The following is a 16,297-nucleotide window of genomic DNA, read 5'->3' as shown; positions in this document are numbered from 1 at the left end:
GCCCTCTCTTTAAACCAAACACTACCAGTAACTCTAGCCCTTACTTGAGTCCTAACCCTAACCCTAAAACTAACCCTGATGCTAACTTATATCCTAACAATAATGCTAGCTCTGAATATTACCCTAACCTTAAACCTAAACGTAACACTAGACCTACCCCTAACCCTAACCCTAAAAATAACCCTAATTGTAACCCTGGCTCTTACATTAGCCAATGCCGAAATATAGCCCTAACCCTAACAATAAAATTAGCCCTAATTAGAGCTCTAAACCTATATTTAACCCTAACCCTAACCCTAACTCTAGAATTAACACTAACTCTAATGCTATCCCTTACCTAAGAAAAATCCTAACCCTAATGGTAACTGTAGACCTATCTCTAATTCTTAGGCTAACCAAAACCCTAACATTATTAATAGTCCTATCCCTAGCACTCATTCTAGCTCTAACCCTATCCCAAACCCTAATGCTAACCCTGACCCTTATTCTGCCTCTAACACTAACCCTAAGACTAAAATTGACACTAAACCTAGACAAAAATCTAACACTAGCCCTAGACCTAAACCAAACCCTAAATTTTGCCTTAACTCAAGCCCTAGACTTAATCATAAACCTAGCCCTAGTCCTAACAATAATCCTTAACTTAACTCAAACACTAACCCTACACCTAGACCTAAACCTAGTCCTAATTCTGGCTGTAACCCTAACTCTAAATCTAACCCAAACACTGACCCTGCCTTTAGAGTAAATCTATCTCTAAATCTGACCTTACCCGATAATCTAAACCTAACACTAGACCTAGCCATAACCCTAACCCTATCATTAAACTTCAACTTTAACCCTAGTTCTTACATTACCCATAGCCCTAACCCTAGGCCTAAACCTAACACAAAACCTAGAGCTAATCCTAGGCCTAAATCAAGCCTTAAGCATAACCCTAAACCTAACCCTAGCCCTAACCCTAACCTAATCCTCGCCTTAGTCCTAATCCTAACTCAAAGGATAAATATTACTCTAAATATAATCCTACAACTATCCCTCAATCTAACCCTAACACTATCCCTAATCCTAACGTTAACCCTAGCCCAAAACCTAGTTCTAAACCTACCCATTACTCTAAACCTAAACCTAACCTTATCGATAATCCTAGGCTTCATGCTAATCCTAAACCTAACTGGAAAACTAACTCAAGACCTAACCTTAAACCTCACATGTCATAGAGCTAACCCTATCTCAAACCCTAACCCTTACTATAAACCTAAAAAAAAAAAAAACATAGCTCTAACTCTAAGCCTAAACCTCAATCTACTATTAAACATAGCCCTAAATCTACATTTGATCATATACATTACCCTAACCCCAACCCTATCCCTAATGATGTCAGTAGCCCTAATCCTAACCCTTACCCTATGAGTACTATAATCTTATCCTTGGAAGTAATCCTAAACCAAACCCTTACTCTAGCCCTAACCCTAGCTCAAAACCTAACCCTTATGCTAAACATAAACTTAAGCCTAACCCTAGTTTTAATCCTAACCCTAACCCTAATTCAAGACCTATTCCTAACCATAAACCTAGCCCTAAACTTAGCTCTAATCCTATCCATTATACCAATCATAACCTTTACCCTAATACGAATCCTAGGCCTAACCTTAACCCTATCACTAACCCTAACCCTACCAATTACCCTAAACCTAATCTAAACTCTAAACAACACCCTATCATTACCCTAACACATACCCTAATGCTAATTCAAGCCTTAACCCTAAACCCTAACCTCAACTAAACTCTAACACTGACCCTGACCGTAATAAATCTCCTAGCTCTAAAGCTGACTTTTACACTAATCCTAACCCTTACACTAGACCTAGCCATAACACTAATCCTAAAACTATCCCCAGCCATAAGCTTAGACATGAAATTAGCCATAGCCCTAATCCTAGCCCTAAACCTAACACAAAGCCCAGCCCTTATCCTAGCCCTAAATGTAGCCTTAATCCTAACTCTAAACCTAACTATAAGCCTAATCCAAAAACTAACCCTAGGAATAATCTTAGCCCTAATTTTGTCCTATTCCTAACCCTAGCCCTAACCCTAGCCCTACGACTAATTTTAACTCTCACCCTAGCCCCATCCAGAGTTCTAACCCTATCCTTTACCGGAAATCTAATCTTATCCCTAACCCTAGCCCTATCCATTACCCTACACCTAACCTGAACTAAAAACCTAAAACTATTATTAACCTATCCCTAACCATAATGATAACTTGAGTCTTAAACCTAAACCTTAATCTAACAAAAATCCTAACTCTGACCCTGACCCTAATAATACCCATAACTCTAAACCTGACCCTTACAAGAAATCTGACCTTTACAATAGGCCTAGCTATAAACCTAACCCTAAAACTCTAATTGTAACTCTAGACCTGACATTAGCCCTAGCTCTAATCCTAGTCCTAATCCTAACACTAACCTTAGTCCACATCCTAGCCATTAACCTCACCTTAATCATAAACCTATCCCTAACCATAACCCTAATTCTAATCCTCACCCTAGTCCTAAAAGTAGCTATAATCCCACTACTTAATCTAAACCTAACCCTAACCCTAACACTAATACTAACCCTAGCCCTAAACCTAGGCCTAACACTAACACTAACCCTAGTCCTAATCCCAGCCCTAATTTAGCCCTATCCCTACCCCAACCCTAAACCTAGCCCTAAGACTAACTCAAACGCGCACCCTGGCCTTATACCTATTTCTAACCCTATCCCTTACCATCACCCTAAACTTAGCTCTAAACTTAACCCCTAATCCTAACCCTATCCTTACCCACAACTCAAAGCCTAGATCTAAATCTAACTCTAAATCTATCCCTAAACCTAAGCCTAAACCTCACACTAACACTAGCCCTAATCCTAACATTAATCCTAAATGTAGCCCTAACTCTACCCCTAGCCCCAAAACAAAACTGAATCATAACACTAACCCTAATACTTAACCTAAACCAAACCGTAACCCTACACGTAGCCCTAATCCTATCTCTAATTCTAGTCCTAACACTAACCTGAAAACTAATCCGGACTCTGACTCTAACTCTAGCATTAAACCTAGCTCTAAACAGCATTGTAACTGTAAAATTAATCCTAACACTAGAGGGAGCCCCAACCCTGACCCTATCACTAGGTCTTATCATAACACTACTTACTACATTAGCATTAGCCTTAATCCTAAACCTAACCTAACCCAAAACCTGGCTTTAATCCGTGTCCTAAACCTAGTTTTTTTTTTTTTTTTATTTATTTATTTATTTATTTATTTATTTATTTATTTTAGTTTTTGGTGGACACAACATCTTTATTTTATTGGTATATGGTGCTGAGGATCGAACCCAGCTCCCCGTGCATGCCAGGTGAGCACACTACTTCTTGAGCCACATCCCCAGGCCCTAAACCTAGCTTTAACACTAAATGTAAATCTAACCAAAACCCAAACAAAAACCCTAATCCTATACCCATCCCTAATCTTCAGGTAAGGGATATGGTTAGAGCTAGGGTTAGGGCTACGGTTAGGGTTAGGGTTAGGCTAGTGTTACGGTTAAGATTAGGTTTTTAGCTTGGGTTAGGACTAGAATTAGAGGTAGGAGTTGTGTTAGGGTTAGGGCTAGGGTTATAACAACAACTAATATACGAACTAGGGTTATGATTAGGGCTAATTTTAGGGTTAGGGTTAAGGCAAATTCTAGTGTTAGGGTTAATTTAAGGTTAGTGTGATGTTTAGAGGTAAGATTAGTTTTAGTATCAGTGTCAGGGTCAGGGTTATTTTTAGAGTTAGGGTTAGGGCTAGCTGTAGGTTTATTGTTGGGTTTAGGTTAAGGGTTAGGGTTAGGGATATGGCTTGGTTTTGGTTTATGGCTAGGGCTAGGGGTAAGTAAAGTTTTAGTGTTAGCATTATTGTTAGGGATAGTGTAAGAGTTTGAATTAGGATTATGGTTAAGGTTAAATTTAGAGTCAGGTTTAAATTTAGAGTTAGTTTTAGATCTAGTGTTGGGCTATGGCTAAGTATAGAACTAAGGATAGGGCTAGGGTAAGAGTTAGAGTTAGTCTTAAGTCTAGATTTATGGTTAGGATAAGACTAAATTAGGTTTTGTGCTAGGCTTAGTGTTAGTGTTAGTCCTAGGGTTAAGGCAAGGGTTATGGTTAGGTTTCATATTATGGTTAGGCTTAGGGTTATGGATAGGTTTAGGGTAAGGAATAGGGTTATAGTTAGGTTTAGGGATAGGACAAGGGTTAGAATTAGGGTTAAACCCTAGGTTATGGTTTGGGTTAGTATTAAAGCTAGGTTTAGGGCTAGGATTAGGGCTAGGACTAATTTCAGTTCCAGATTTGCAGTTAAAGATTGTATTAGGGTTAGGTTAGATGTAGTGTAAGAATTAGATTTAGGATTAGGGTCAGGTTTAGAGCTAAGGGTATTGTTTGGGTCAGGGTCGTGATTAGTGTTTGGGATAGGTTAAGGTTTAAATTTAGGGCTCAAATTAGCATAGGTTTAAAATTAGGGTAATGATATAGTTAGGTTTAAGTTTCAAGTTAGGTTTAGGGAAATAGATAGGGTTAGGATTAGGGATATGGTAAGGTTTGGGCCTAGTGTTAGCATTAGGGTTAGGATTATGGTTAGGGTAATGAATAGAGTTAGAGCTAAGGTTATGGTCATTAGTGCTAGGTTTAGGATTAAGGTTATGGTTAGGGTTAAACTCGGTTTAGGGCTCAGATTAGGCTTGGTTTTGGGTTAAATTAGGGCTAGGATTAGGGTTATGGCTAATGTAATTACTAGGGTTACAATTAGGGCTAGTTTTACTTTTAGGGTTAGGGCTAAGTCTAGTGTTATGTTTAAGGGTTATTTTTAGGGTGATGTTTAAAGCTAGGTTTAGTATTAGCGTCAGAATCAGGGTTAGGGTTAGTTTTAGAGTTCTGCTTAAAACTTGAATTAGGACTAGGGTTAGGGATATGTGTAGGGTAAGGATTTTGTTTAGGTTAAGGGTTAGGGTTAGGGCTATGGCTCGGTTTTGTATTAGGGCTAGGGCTAGAGTTAGGGCTAGTTTTAATAGTAGTGTTAGGGTTAGGGTTAGTGTTAGGTTTAGGCTTAGGCTTTGCATTAGGGTTAGATTTAGAGTTAAGTTTAGATCTAGGGTTAGGGCTACGGCTAAGGTAAAGGCTAGAGTTATGCCTAGGGTTAGGGCTAGTTTTAGAGTTCCAGTAAGGGATAGGGTTAGAACTACTTTTACGGCTAGGGAGAGAGTTAGACTTAGTTTCAGGGCTAGGGTTAGGATTAGGTGTAGGGGTAGGGATAGGGCTAAGGTAGGTCTAACATTAGGGATAGGGTTAGGTATAGGGTTAGGGCTAGGGTTAGGGTTAGGGGTAGTGTTAGCTTTAGGCTTAGGCTTTGCATTAGGGTTAGATTTAGCATTAAGGTTAGATCTAGGGTTAGAGCTAGGGCTAAGGATATGGCTAGGGTTATGCCTAGGGTTAGGGCTAGGTTTAGAGTTCCAGTAAGGGATAGGGTTAGAACTAGTTTTAGGGCTAGGGAGAGAGTTAGACTTAGTTTTAGGGCTAGGGTTAGGATTAGAGGTAGGGGTAGGGATAAGGCTAAGGTTGTTCTAAAATTAGGGATAGGGTTAGGGCTAGGGTTAGGGTTATGGTTAGGGCTAGGGCTAGGGCTAGGTTTAGGGTTAGGACTCAAAGAAGGGCTAGGGTTACTGTTACTGTTAGGGATAGGGTTGGGTTTAAGTTAGGCCTAGGTTTAATGTTAGGGTTATGATTAAGGCTGTGATTAGGGCTAATATGGGCAAGGGTTTGTGTTCAGGTTAGGGCTAGGATTATATCTAGGGCTAATGTCAGGTCTAGGGTTATGGTTATAAATCGTTTTATGGTTAGGTTTCCGCTAGGTCTAATGTAAGGATTTTGTTTATGGTAAGGGTTAGGTTAGAGCTAGGGGAATTATTAGGGTCAGGGTTATGGTTGGGGTTTCTTTTAGGTTTGAATTTAGGGTTAGGGCTCAAATTAGCATTAGGGTTATGGTTAGAATAATGATAGAGTTAGATTTATGGTTCGGATTAGTTTTAGGGTAGTTCATAGGGTTGGGGTTAGTGACAGGTTTAGGGTTACGCCTAGGGTTAGCATTAGGGAAAGGTTATGTTTAGGGTAATGGACACACTTAGAGTTAAGGTTAGGGCTAGGGTTATTATTAGGATTAGGTATTGAGATAGGGTTAGGCCTAAAGTTAGCATTAGGGTATGGGTTACGATTAGGGTAATTGATACAGTTAGAGCTAAGTTTATAGCTAGACTTATGATTAGGATTATGTCTTGAGTTAGTGTTAGGGTATGGGTTAGAACTAGGGTTAGGGTTAGTATATTTTTTTAGTGTAAGAGTTAGGTTCTAAGCTATGATTAGGGTTAGAACAAGGGTTAGGTTCAGGGTTTTGTTTAGGGATAGGATTAGGGTAGGTTTAGGGTTAGGGTAAAGGTTAGAAAAATGGATATAATTAAGTTTAGGGTTAGGGTTAGGATAATAAACATGATTAGATGTATGTTTAGGGTTAGGGACAGGGTTAGATTTAAGTTTAGGGTTAGGTCTATGGTTATGTTTATGTTTGTATTAAGGGTTAGGGTTTGAACTATGTTTAGGGCTATAGCAAGTATTATTTCAGGGTTAGGTCTAGGGTTAGTTTTTGGTTTAGGTTTAGGATTATGGTTAGGTTTAAGGCTAGGGTTACAATTAGGGTTAGGGTTAGGGTAATGAGTAGGTTTAGAGTGAGGGTTAGGCCTATGGTTAAGTTTAGGATTAGGACTAGGTTTAGGGTTGGATTCAGGGATAGTTCTAGGTTTATGTTTATAGTAAGGGTTAGGTTTTGATCTAGGTTTAGGACTAAGGCAAGGGTTAGGTTTGGGTAAGGGCTAGGGTTAGCGTTAGGTTTATGCTTAGCGCTATGTTAAGGACTAGGATTAGCTCTAGGTTTTGTGTTAGGTTTAGGCCTAGGGTTAAAGCTGTGGGTAATGTAAGAGCTAGGGTTATGATTAGGGCTAGTTTTAAGTTTAGGGTTATGCCAAGGTCTATTGTTAGGTTTAGAATTTCAATTAGGGTCAGGTTTAGAAGTAGGTTTACTGTTAAAGGCAGAGTCAGTGTTTGGGTTAGAGTTTAAGTTAGGTTTACAGCCAGAATTAGGACTAGGTATAAGTCTAGGGATAGAGTTAGTGTTTGTGTTAGGATAAGGGTTATTGTTAGGGCTGGGACTAGGTTTTTGTTTAGGTCTAGGGCTAGAGTTAAGGCTAGATTTAGGATGAGGTTTATTACAGGGCTAGTGTTAAGTTTTAGTCTAGTGTTAGGGTTAGATTTAGAACTAGGGATGTTGTTAGGGTCAGAATGAGTGTCAGGGTTAGTGTTCGGGTTTGGGATAGTATTAGAGCTAGAATGAGGGCTAGGGCCAGGACTATTAATAAGGTTAATATTTTGGTTAGCCTAAGGATTAGGCATAGGTCTAGGGCTACCAATAGGGTTTAGGTTATTCATAGGGTAAGGAATAGCCTTAGAGCTAGGGTTAGGGCTAGAGTTAGGGTTAGGTTTAAATGTAGGTTTAGGGCTCAGATTAGGGCTAGTTTTTGTGTTCAGGTTAGGGCTAATGTTAGGGCTATGGCTAATTTAAGAACTAGGGTTACAATGAGGGTTAGTTTTAGGGTTAGGTTTAGGGGTAGGTCTAGTGTTAGATTTAGGTTTAAGATAAGGGTGATATTTACAGCTAGGCTTAGTGTTAGGATATGCGTCAGGGTCAGGGTTAGTGTTAGGACTCGAATTAGGAATAAGTTTACTTTTATGTTTCAGTTTAATGTTAGGAGGGTGTTTAGAGCTAGGGTGAGCGTTAGGATATGGGTCAGTGTCAGGGATAGATTTAAGTTTAGGTTTAGGACTCGAATTACAGCTGTGGTTAGGTCTAGCTGTAGTGTTAGGATTTGATTTAAGTTAAGGTCTAGCTGTAGTGTTAGGGTTTGATTTAATTTAAGATTTATGGTTAGGGCTATTGCTCAGTTTGTTTTACTGCTAGGGTTATGGTTAGGGCTAGTTTTACTATAAGCATTAGAGTTAGGGCTAGTTTTAGTGTTAGGCTTAGGCTTAGGTTTAGGGATAGATTTCTAGTTAGGGTTAGATCTATGGTTACTCCTAGGACTAAGGATAGGGCAATGGTTAGGGCTAGGGTTAGGGTTATGGTAATGGATAGGCTTAGAACTAGGGATAGGGATAGTGAGAGAGTTAGAAGTAGTCTTAGGACTAGGGTTATGGTTAGATTTAGGTATAAGTTAGCCGTATGGTCAGTGTTATGGTTTGCTCTAGGTTGAGGGTCAGTTATAGACCTAGGTTTTGTGTTAGGGTCAGAATCAGGGTTGGGGTTAGCATAAGGGTTTGGGAATGGAATAGAGCTAGAAAGAGGTCTAGAGTCTGGACTATTAATATGGTTAGGATTTTGGTTAGCCTAAGGATTAGGGATAGGTCTAGGTTTACCATTTGGGTTAGGGTTTCACTTAGGGTAAGGGAGAGAGTTAGAGCTATGGTTAGTGCTAGAGATAGAGTAGGGTTAGGGTAAAAGTTAGGTTTAGGGTTTGGATTAGGGCTAGTTTTGTGTTAGGGTTAGGACTAGGGTTAGGACAATCATTAATATAAGAACTAGGATTACAATTAGGGTTAGTTTTAGGGTTAGGGTTAGTGGTAGTGGTAGTTTTAGTATTAGGGTTAAGTTTAAGGTTAGGGTGGTATTTAGACTTAGGGTTAGTTTTAGGATATGAATCAGTGTAAGGGTAGGATTACTGTTTCAAGCTAGGGTGAGTTTAGCATATAAGCCAGTGTCAGGTACACATTTAAGGTTAGGATTAGGACTCAGATTAAGATTATGGTTAGGTCTAGGTGTAGTGGTAGGTTTTGGTTTAAGTTAAGTTTAGGGTTAGGGCTAATGCTCGTTTTTTTTTTTTTTTTTTTTTTTTTTTATTGCTAGTGGTAGGGTTAGGGCTAGTTTATGATTAGTGTTAGGATTAGGTTTAGTGTTAGTGTGAGGCTTAGGCTTAATCTTAGGGCTAGGACTAAGGATAGGGCAAGGATTAGGGCTAGGGTTAGGGTTATGGTAAGGGCTAGGATTAGAACTAGTGATAGGGCTAGTGTGAGAACTATTGTTAGTTTTAAGACTAAGGTTAGGCATAGGGCTAAATTAGGGCTAGTATTTGTTCTATGGTTAGTTTTCAGCTTAAGCATAAAATTAGGTTTATAATTAGAAATTAGTTTAGGGTAAGGGATGATGTTGTAGCTAGTTTTAGAGGTAGGGTGATGTTTAGAATAAGGGTTAGGATTAGGGTTATGATTAAGGCTAGATTTAGGGCTAGGGTGAGGGGTAGAGTTTGTTTTAGGGTTAGGGCTAGGATTAGGAATATGGCTAATTTCAAGTCTAGAATTATGCTTAAAGATTGTTTTAGGGTTAGGATTATGGTTACGTCTAGTGTAAGGTTTGGGTTTAGGGTTAGGGTCAGGTTTAGGGCTAGGGTTATTATTCAGGTGAAGGTCTAGGTTAGGGTTTGGAATTGGTTAAGGCTTAATGTTAGAGATTGAATTAGCTTTAGGGTAAGGGTTTTGGTAATGATATGCTTAGAATTAGGGTTCATGTTAGTTTTAGGGAAATGGATAGGGATAGGATTAGAGATAGGTTTAGGTTTAGGCCTAGGTTTAACATTAGGGTTAGGGTTATTTTATGGTAATATATAGGGTTAGGGCTAGGGTTATGATTATGTTTAGGGCTAGGGCTAGGTTAGGGTTAGGGTTAGGGTTAAATCTCAGGATAGGCCTCTGATTAGGGCTAGGATTTTTGTTAAGTTAGTGCTAGGGTTAGGATTACGGCTAATGTAAGTAAAAGGGTTATGATTAGAGCTAATTTTAGGGTTAAGATTAGGGCTACGTTTCGTGTTAGGGTTAGTGTTAGGATTAGGGTTATGTTTAGAGCTAGGATTAGTGTTAGTGTCAGAGTCAGTGTAAGAGTTAGCTTTAGGGTTTGGTTTAACCTGGAATTAGGGATAGCATTAGGATTAGGTGTATGGTTAGGGTTTGGTTTTGTTTGAGGGTTAGGGATAAAACTTATGGCTTGGTTTTGTTTTAGGGCTATACCTAGGAATAGGGCTAGATTTAGGATTAGTGTTAGGGTTAGGGGGGCTTGTTTTAGGGTTAGGCTTATGCTTCAGGTTAGGGTTAGATTTAGAGATAGATTATGATCTAAGTTTTGTGCTTGGGCTATTGATGAGTCAAGGGTTAGGAGTAAGTTTAAGACTAGGACAAAGTTTAGGGCTTGGGTTAGAGTTATAATAAGCAATAGGGTTAGAATTGTGATAGGGCTAGTGTGAGAGTTAGATTTATTCTTAGGTCTTGGGTTAGGTTTAGGTTCAGTGATAGGGAGAAATTAGGGCTATGATTAGGGCTAGGGTTAGTATTGGGATTAGAGCTAGGGTTAGGATTAGGATTAATTTAGGTTTAGGGCTAGGATAAGGGCTTGTGTTTTTGTTAGGGTTAGGGCTAGAATTATGGCTATGGCTAATGTCAGGTGTGGGGTTGCAATTGAGGAGAGGACAGTTTTAGGATTAGGTTTATGGCTAAGTTTAGTGTGAAGGTTAGGTTTAGGGTTAAGGGTCAGGTTTAGAGCTAGGGGAATTATTAGGGTCAGAGTCAGGTTACAGTTTGGATGAGGTTAGGGTTTAGGGTTAAAGCTCAAATAAGCTCTAGGGTCAGGGTTAGGGTAAAGATAGGTTTTGTTTAGGGTTCAGGTTAGGTTTACGGTAATTGATAGTGTTAGGTTTAGCAATAGGGTTAGTGTTAGGACTAGGGATAGCATTAGGGTAAGGGAAATTGTTAGGATAATGGATATGGTTAGAGCTAAGGTTAGAGCTAGGTTTATGGTCAGGAATAGGTCGTGAGTTAGCGTTAGGGTTAGGTTTAGAACTAGGGTTAATGTTAGGGTTATGTTTAGCATAAGGATTAGGTTTTGAACTAGGGTTAGGTCCAAGGCAAGGGATAGGTTTAGAGTTATGTCTAGGGATAAGATTAGAGTATGGTTAGGGTTAGGGTTGGATTAGGGCTAGCATCATCATTAATGGTAGGGTTAGGGTTAGAGTAATGGATATGGTGAGAGAGAGAATTTTTTAATATTTTTTAAATTCTTTTTTAGTTTTTGGTTGACACAACATCTTATTTTAAATTATATTTTTATTGTTGCTGAGTATCGAACTCAGAACCCCATGCATGCCAGGCAAATACGCTACTGCTTGAGCCACATCCTCAGCCCCTATTGCTCAGTTTTGTTTTAGTCCTGGGTTATATGATTAGCATTAGGATTAGGGCTAGTGCTCGTGTTAGGCTTAGACTTAGGATTAGGTTAAGATTTGGTATTATGGTTAGATCTAGGGTTAGGGCTAGGTCTAAGGATAGGGCAAAGTTTAGGACTATGTTTATGGTTATGGTAAATGATAGGGATAGAACTAGGGATAAGGCTAGGGCAAGAGTTAGAGTTAGTCTTAGGGCTAGGGTTATGGTTAGTTTTAGGGATAGGGCTAAATTAGGGCAAGGATTAGAACTAGGGTTGGTGTTCAGCTCTGGCCTAGAATTAGGGCTAGTTTCAGAGTTAAGTTTAGGGAAAGGGATGTGTTATAGCTATGTTTAGCGGTAAAGTGAGGGTTAGAATTAGGATTAGTGCTAGGGTTAGGGTTAGAGTTATGATTAAGTCTAGGTTTAGGGCTAGGATGAGGGCTAGGGTTTGTTGTAGGGTTACGTCTAGAATTAGGGCTAGGGATAATTCAGGTCTAGTGTTACAGTTAGGAGTAGATTTAGGATTAGGTCTGTGTCTTACTCTAGTTAAGTGTTAGGCTTAGGGTAAGCGTCAGTTTTAGAGCTAGGGTTATTTTTAGGTTCAGGATCTGGGATACGGTTTGTAGTAGGCTAAGATTTATGAATAGGGCTCAAATGAGCATTAGGGTTAGAGTTATATTTCGGGTAATGGATAGGTTAGGATTAGGTTTCAGGGTAGGTTTAGGGTAATGAATAGATTTAGGGTTTGTGATAGGGTTTGGGTTAAGCCTAGGGTTAGCATTAGGAATAGGGTTATCATAAGGGTAATGTATAGGGTAAGGGTTAGGGTTAGGGTTTGGGCTAGGGTTAGGGTTATTGTTAGGGATAAGGCTAGGGTTATGTTTAGGTCAAATGTTAGGCTTTGAGCTATGCTTATGCCTAATGTGAGGTTTAGGCTTAGGGTTAGGGCAAGTTTGGGGTTAGGGTTATGCTTATGGTTGGTATAGGTCTTGGATTAGGGCTAGGTTTTGTGTTCGGGTTTGGTGTAGGTTTATTGTTATTGTTAATGTAAGATCTAGGTTTCTAATTAGGGCTAGTACTAGGGTTAGGTTTATGGTTAGGTCTAGAGATAGGTTTAGATTTTGGTTTAGAGTCAGTTTTAGAGCCAGGTTTAGTGTTAATGTCAGGGTCACTGTTGAGATTAGAGTTAGGGTGAAAGCCAGAATCAGGAGTAGGGTTAGGTCTAGGGGTATTGTTGTTGTTTGTTTTAGATTGAGGGCTATTGTTAGGGCTAGGACTATATTTATGTTTAGGTCTAGGGCTAGAGTTATTGATAGATTTAGGATTAGGTTTAGGTCAAGGGTTAGTGTTAGGGTTAGGTTTAGGTAAAAGATTACTGGTAGGGCTAGTTTTAGGGTTACAGCCAGGGCTAGGGTAGGGTTAAGGTTAGTTTTAGGGCTAGAGTTAGCATTAGTTTTACAGTTATGGTTAGTGTAATGGATAGAGTTAGAGCTAGGCTTTGGGCTATGTTTACAATTAGGATTAGGAATGGAGTTAGTGAGGTTTAGAGTTTTGGCTAGGGTTATATTTAGGGTTAGATTTAGGGTTTGAGCTAGAGTTAGGGCTAGAACAAGGGTTAGGGTTAGGTTTAGGGTTAGGGCTAGTTTTAGGGTTAGGGTTATGCTTAGGGTTAAGTTTAGGCTGTAATTATTGCTAGGTTTTGTGTGAGGTTTAGGGCTTGTGTTAGGCATATGGGTAATGTAAGAGCTACAGTTATGTTTATGGCTAGATTTAGAGTTCGTCTAGTGTTAGGGTTAGTTTTTGGGTTAGGATAATGTTTAGAATTAGGGTTTTTGTTAGGGTAAATGTCAGGGTTCAGATTAGGTTTATATTTAGTGTTAGTCCAGAATGAGGACTAGGGTAGGTCTATGGATAGAGTGAGTGTTTGGTTTGGTTAAGGGATATTGTTAGGGCTAAGGCTAGGGTTATGGCTACATTTAGGATTACATTTAGGTCTATTGCTAGTGTTAGTGTTAGGTTTAGGATTAGGGTTACTGGTAAGGCTAGTGTTACATTTTGGATAAAATTTAGGGTCAGGTTTAAACCTAGGTTTAGTGTTAGGGTCAGAATAAGGGTCAGGGTTAGTGTTTGGGTTAAGTTTAGAGCTAGAATGAGGGCTAAGGTTAGTACTAGGAATGGAGTTAAGATTTGGGGTAGGCATAGAATTAGGGTTAGGACTAGGTTAGCAATAGGTTATGGTTTTGACTAAGTGTAAGACATAGGGTTAGAGCTAGGATTAGGAGTAGGTATAAGGCTAGGGTTGGTTAGTGCCAGGGTTAGGGTTAAATTTATGGTTAAGCTTGAATTACGGCTAGGTTTTGTGTTAGGTTTAGGGCTATGGCTAATTTAAGAACTGGCATTATGATTAGGGCTAGTTTTAGGGTTAGGTATAGAGTGAGGTCTAGTGTTAGGATTAGGTTTAGGGATAGGATGATGTGTACAACTAGGGTTAGTTTTAAGGTCGTAGTCAGTTGTTAGTATTAGTTCTAGAGTTAGGGTTAGGTCTTAATATTAGGTCTAGGGTTAGGACTAGGTGTAGGTTTAGGTTTTGGTTAAGGTTAAGGTTTAGAGTCACTGCTATGGCTCTGTTTTGCTTGAGGGCTAGGGCTAAGGTTAGGGCTAATTTTCAAATTAGCATTAGGGTTAGAGCTAGTGTTAGGGTGTGGTTTAGGCGTAGGTTTAGGGTTATATTTAGAGATAGGATTAGATCTAGGTTTAGGACTACAGTGAAGGTTAGGGCTAGGGTTATGTCTAGGGTTTGAATTATCATAAGGGATAGTGTAAGAACTAGGGCTAGTGCTAGGGCGAGAGTTACAGTTAGTCTTAGTGTTAGGTTTAGATATAGGGTTAGAATTATGGCTTAATTAGGGATAGGATTAGAGCTAGGGTTAGTATTAAGGCTGAGCCTAGGTTTATGGCTAGGGTTATGTTTATGCTTATGGATAGATATGATGTTATGGCTAGCTTTAGAACTAGGGCAAGGGTTAAAATTAGGTTTAGGTCTATGGTTAGTTAGGGTTAGGTTTAGGATTAAGTCTAAGATTATGGCTAGGATTCGGGCTAGAGTTTGTTCTAGTATTAGGGCTTCATTAGTGATAGGGCTAATGTCAGGTCTAGGTTATGGTTAGAGATAGTTTTAGGGTTAAGCTTATTAGTGTTAGGATTAAATTTATGGATATGTTTAGGTTTAGGGTTCAGGTTAGTTTTATGGCAATGTACAGGTTTATGGTTAGGAATAAGTTCAGGGTTATCCTAGGGTTAGGATTAGGATTAGGGTAATGGATAGGGTTACAGCTGGGGTTTGGGCTAGATTTATTGTTAGGATTAAGGCAAGGGATAGGGTTAAGTTTTGGGTAATGGCAAGGGTTAGGGTTATGGTTAGGATTAGGGTAAGTGTTAGAGCTAGAATTAGGTTTTTGGTTAGGGTTAAAGTTAATGTTAGGGCTCCAATTAGGGATAGGTTTTGTGTTAGATTAGGGCTAGATTTTGGGCTTCAGCTAATGTAAGAACTAAGGGTACAAGTAGAACTTTTTTTAGGGTAATGGTTAGGGCTAGGTATAGGGTTAGGTTTAGGTATAGGTTTTGAGTGATGTTCAGAGCCAGGGTTAGTGTTAGGGTCAGAGTCAGGGTCAGGGTTTGTTTTAGGGTTAGGTATAGGACTCAAATTAGAGATATGTTTAGGGCTAGGTGTAGGTTAAGCTTTGGTTTATGTTAAAGGTTAGGGTTAGGGCTATGGCTTGGTTTTTGATTAGGGCTAGTGCTAGGTTAATTATAGTTTTAGGGTTAGCATTATTATTTCAGCTTGTTTTAGTGAGAGGTTTAGTTTAGGGTTAGGGTTTGATTTAGAGTTAGGCTTAGATATAAGATTAGGGCTAGAGCTAGGGTTAGGGCTAATGTAAAGTCAAGTGAGAGGAATATGGTAAGGGATAGTGTTAGCACTAGAAATATGACTAGGCCGAGAGTTAGAGTTAGTCCTAGGGCTAGGGTTAGGTTGGGATTAGGGGTAATTTAGGGCTAGGATTACATCTAGCATTTGTATTAGGGTTAGACATAGGTTTAGGTTTGGAGATAGGTTTAGGTTTAGAGGAAGGGATGGAGTTAGAGCTAGTTTTAGAGTTAGGTTGAAGGTTAGAATTTTGGTTAGGGCTAGGGTTATGGTTTGGTTTAATAATAAGGCTAGGAGTAGGGCTAGGATGTGGGCTCCGGTTTGTTTTAGGGTTATGGCAAGAATTAGGGCTAGGGCTAGTATCAGGTCTAGGCTTACAATAGGGATAGATTGAGGGTTAGATTTATGGCTAGGTCTAGTGTAAGGGTTAGGTTTAGGGTAAGGGTCAGGTTTAGAGCTAGGGGTATTATTACAGTTAGAATTCTGTTTCAGGTTTGGTTTATGTTAGGGTTTAGGTTTAGACTTGAATTAGCATTAGGGTTTGGTTAGGGTAATGATAGGTTTAGGTTTAGGGTTCATTTTAGGTGTAGGGTAATTGATAGGGTTAGAGTTAGCAAAAGGGTTAGGGATAGGTCTATGGTTATTTTTGTGTTAGTATTGAAACTTGATTTGTGGTTTGGATGAGGGCTAGGTTTTGTGTTAGGGTTAGGGCAAGTTTTAGAGATAGTGATAATGTCAGGTTTAGGGTTACAGCTATGGATAGTTATATGGTTAGATTCATGGCTAGGTCTAATATTAGGTTTAGGGTAAGGGCCATGTTAAGGGTAAGGTGTATTTTTAGGGTCAGGGTCAGGATTCAGTTTTGTGTTAGGTTAATAATTAGGATTATGCCTCAAATTAGCATTAGGGTTAAAATTAGCCTTAGGTTAATGGATAGGTGTAGGTTTAGGATTTAGGTTAAGATAGGGTAATTGGTAGGGTTAGGGTTAGTGATAG

Source organism: Marmota flaviventris, chromosome 13, assembly GCF_047511675.1.
Source record: "Marmota flaviventris isolate mMarFla1 chromosome 13, mMarFla1.hap1, whole genome shotgun sequence".
NCBI lineage: Eukaryota > Metazoa > Chordata > Mammalia > Rodentia > Sciuridae > Marmota > Marmota flaviventris.
This window is presented reverse-complemented; position numbering follows the sequence as displayed.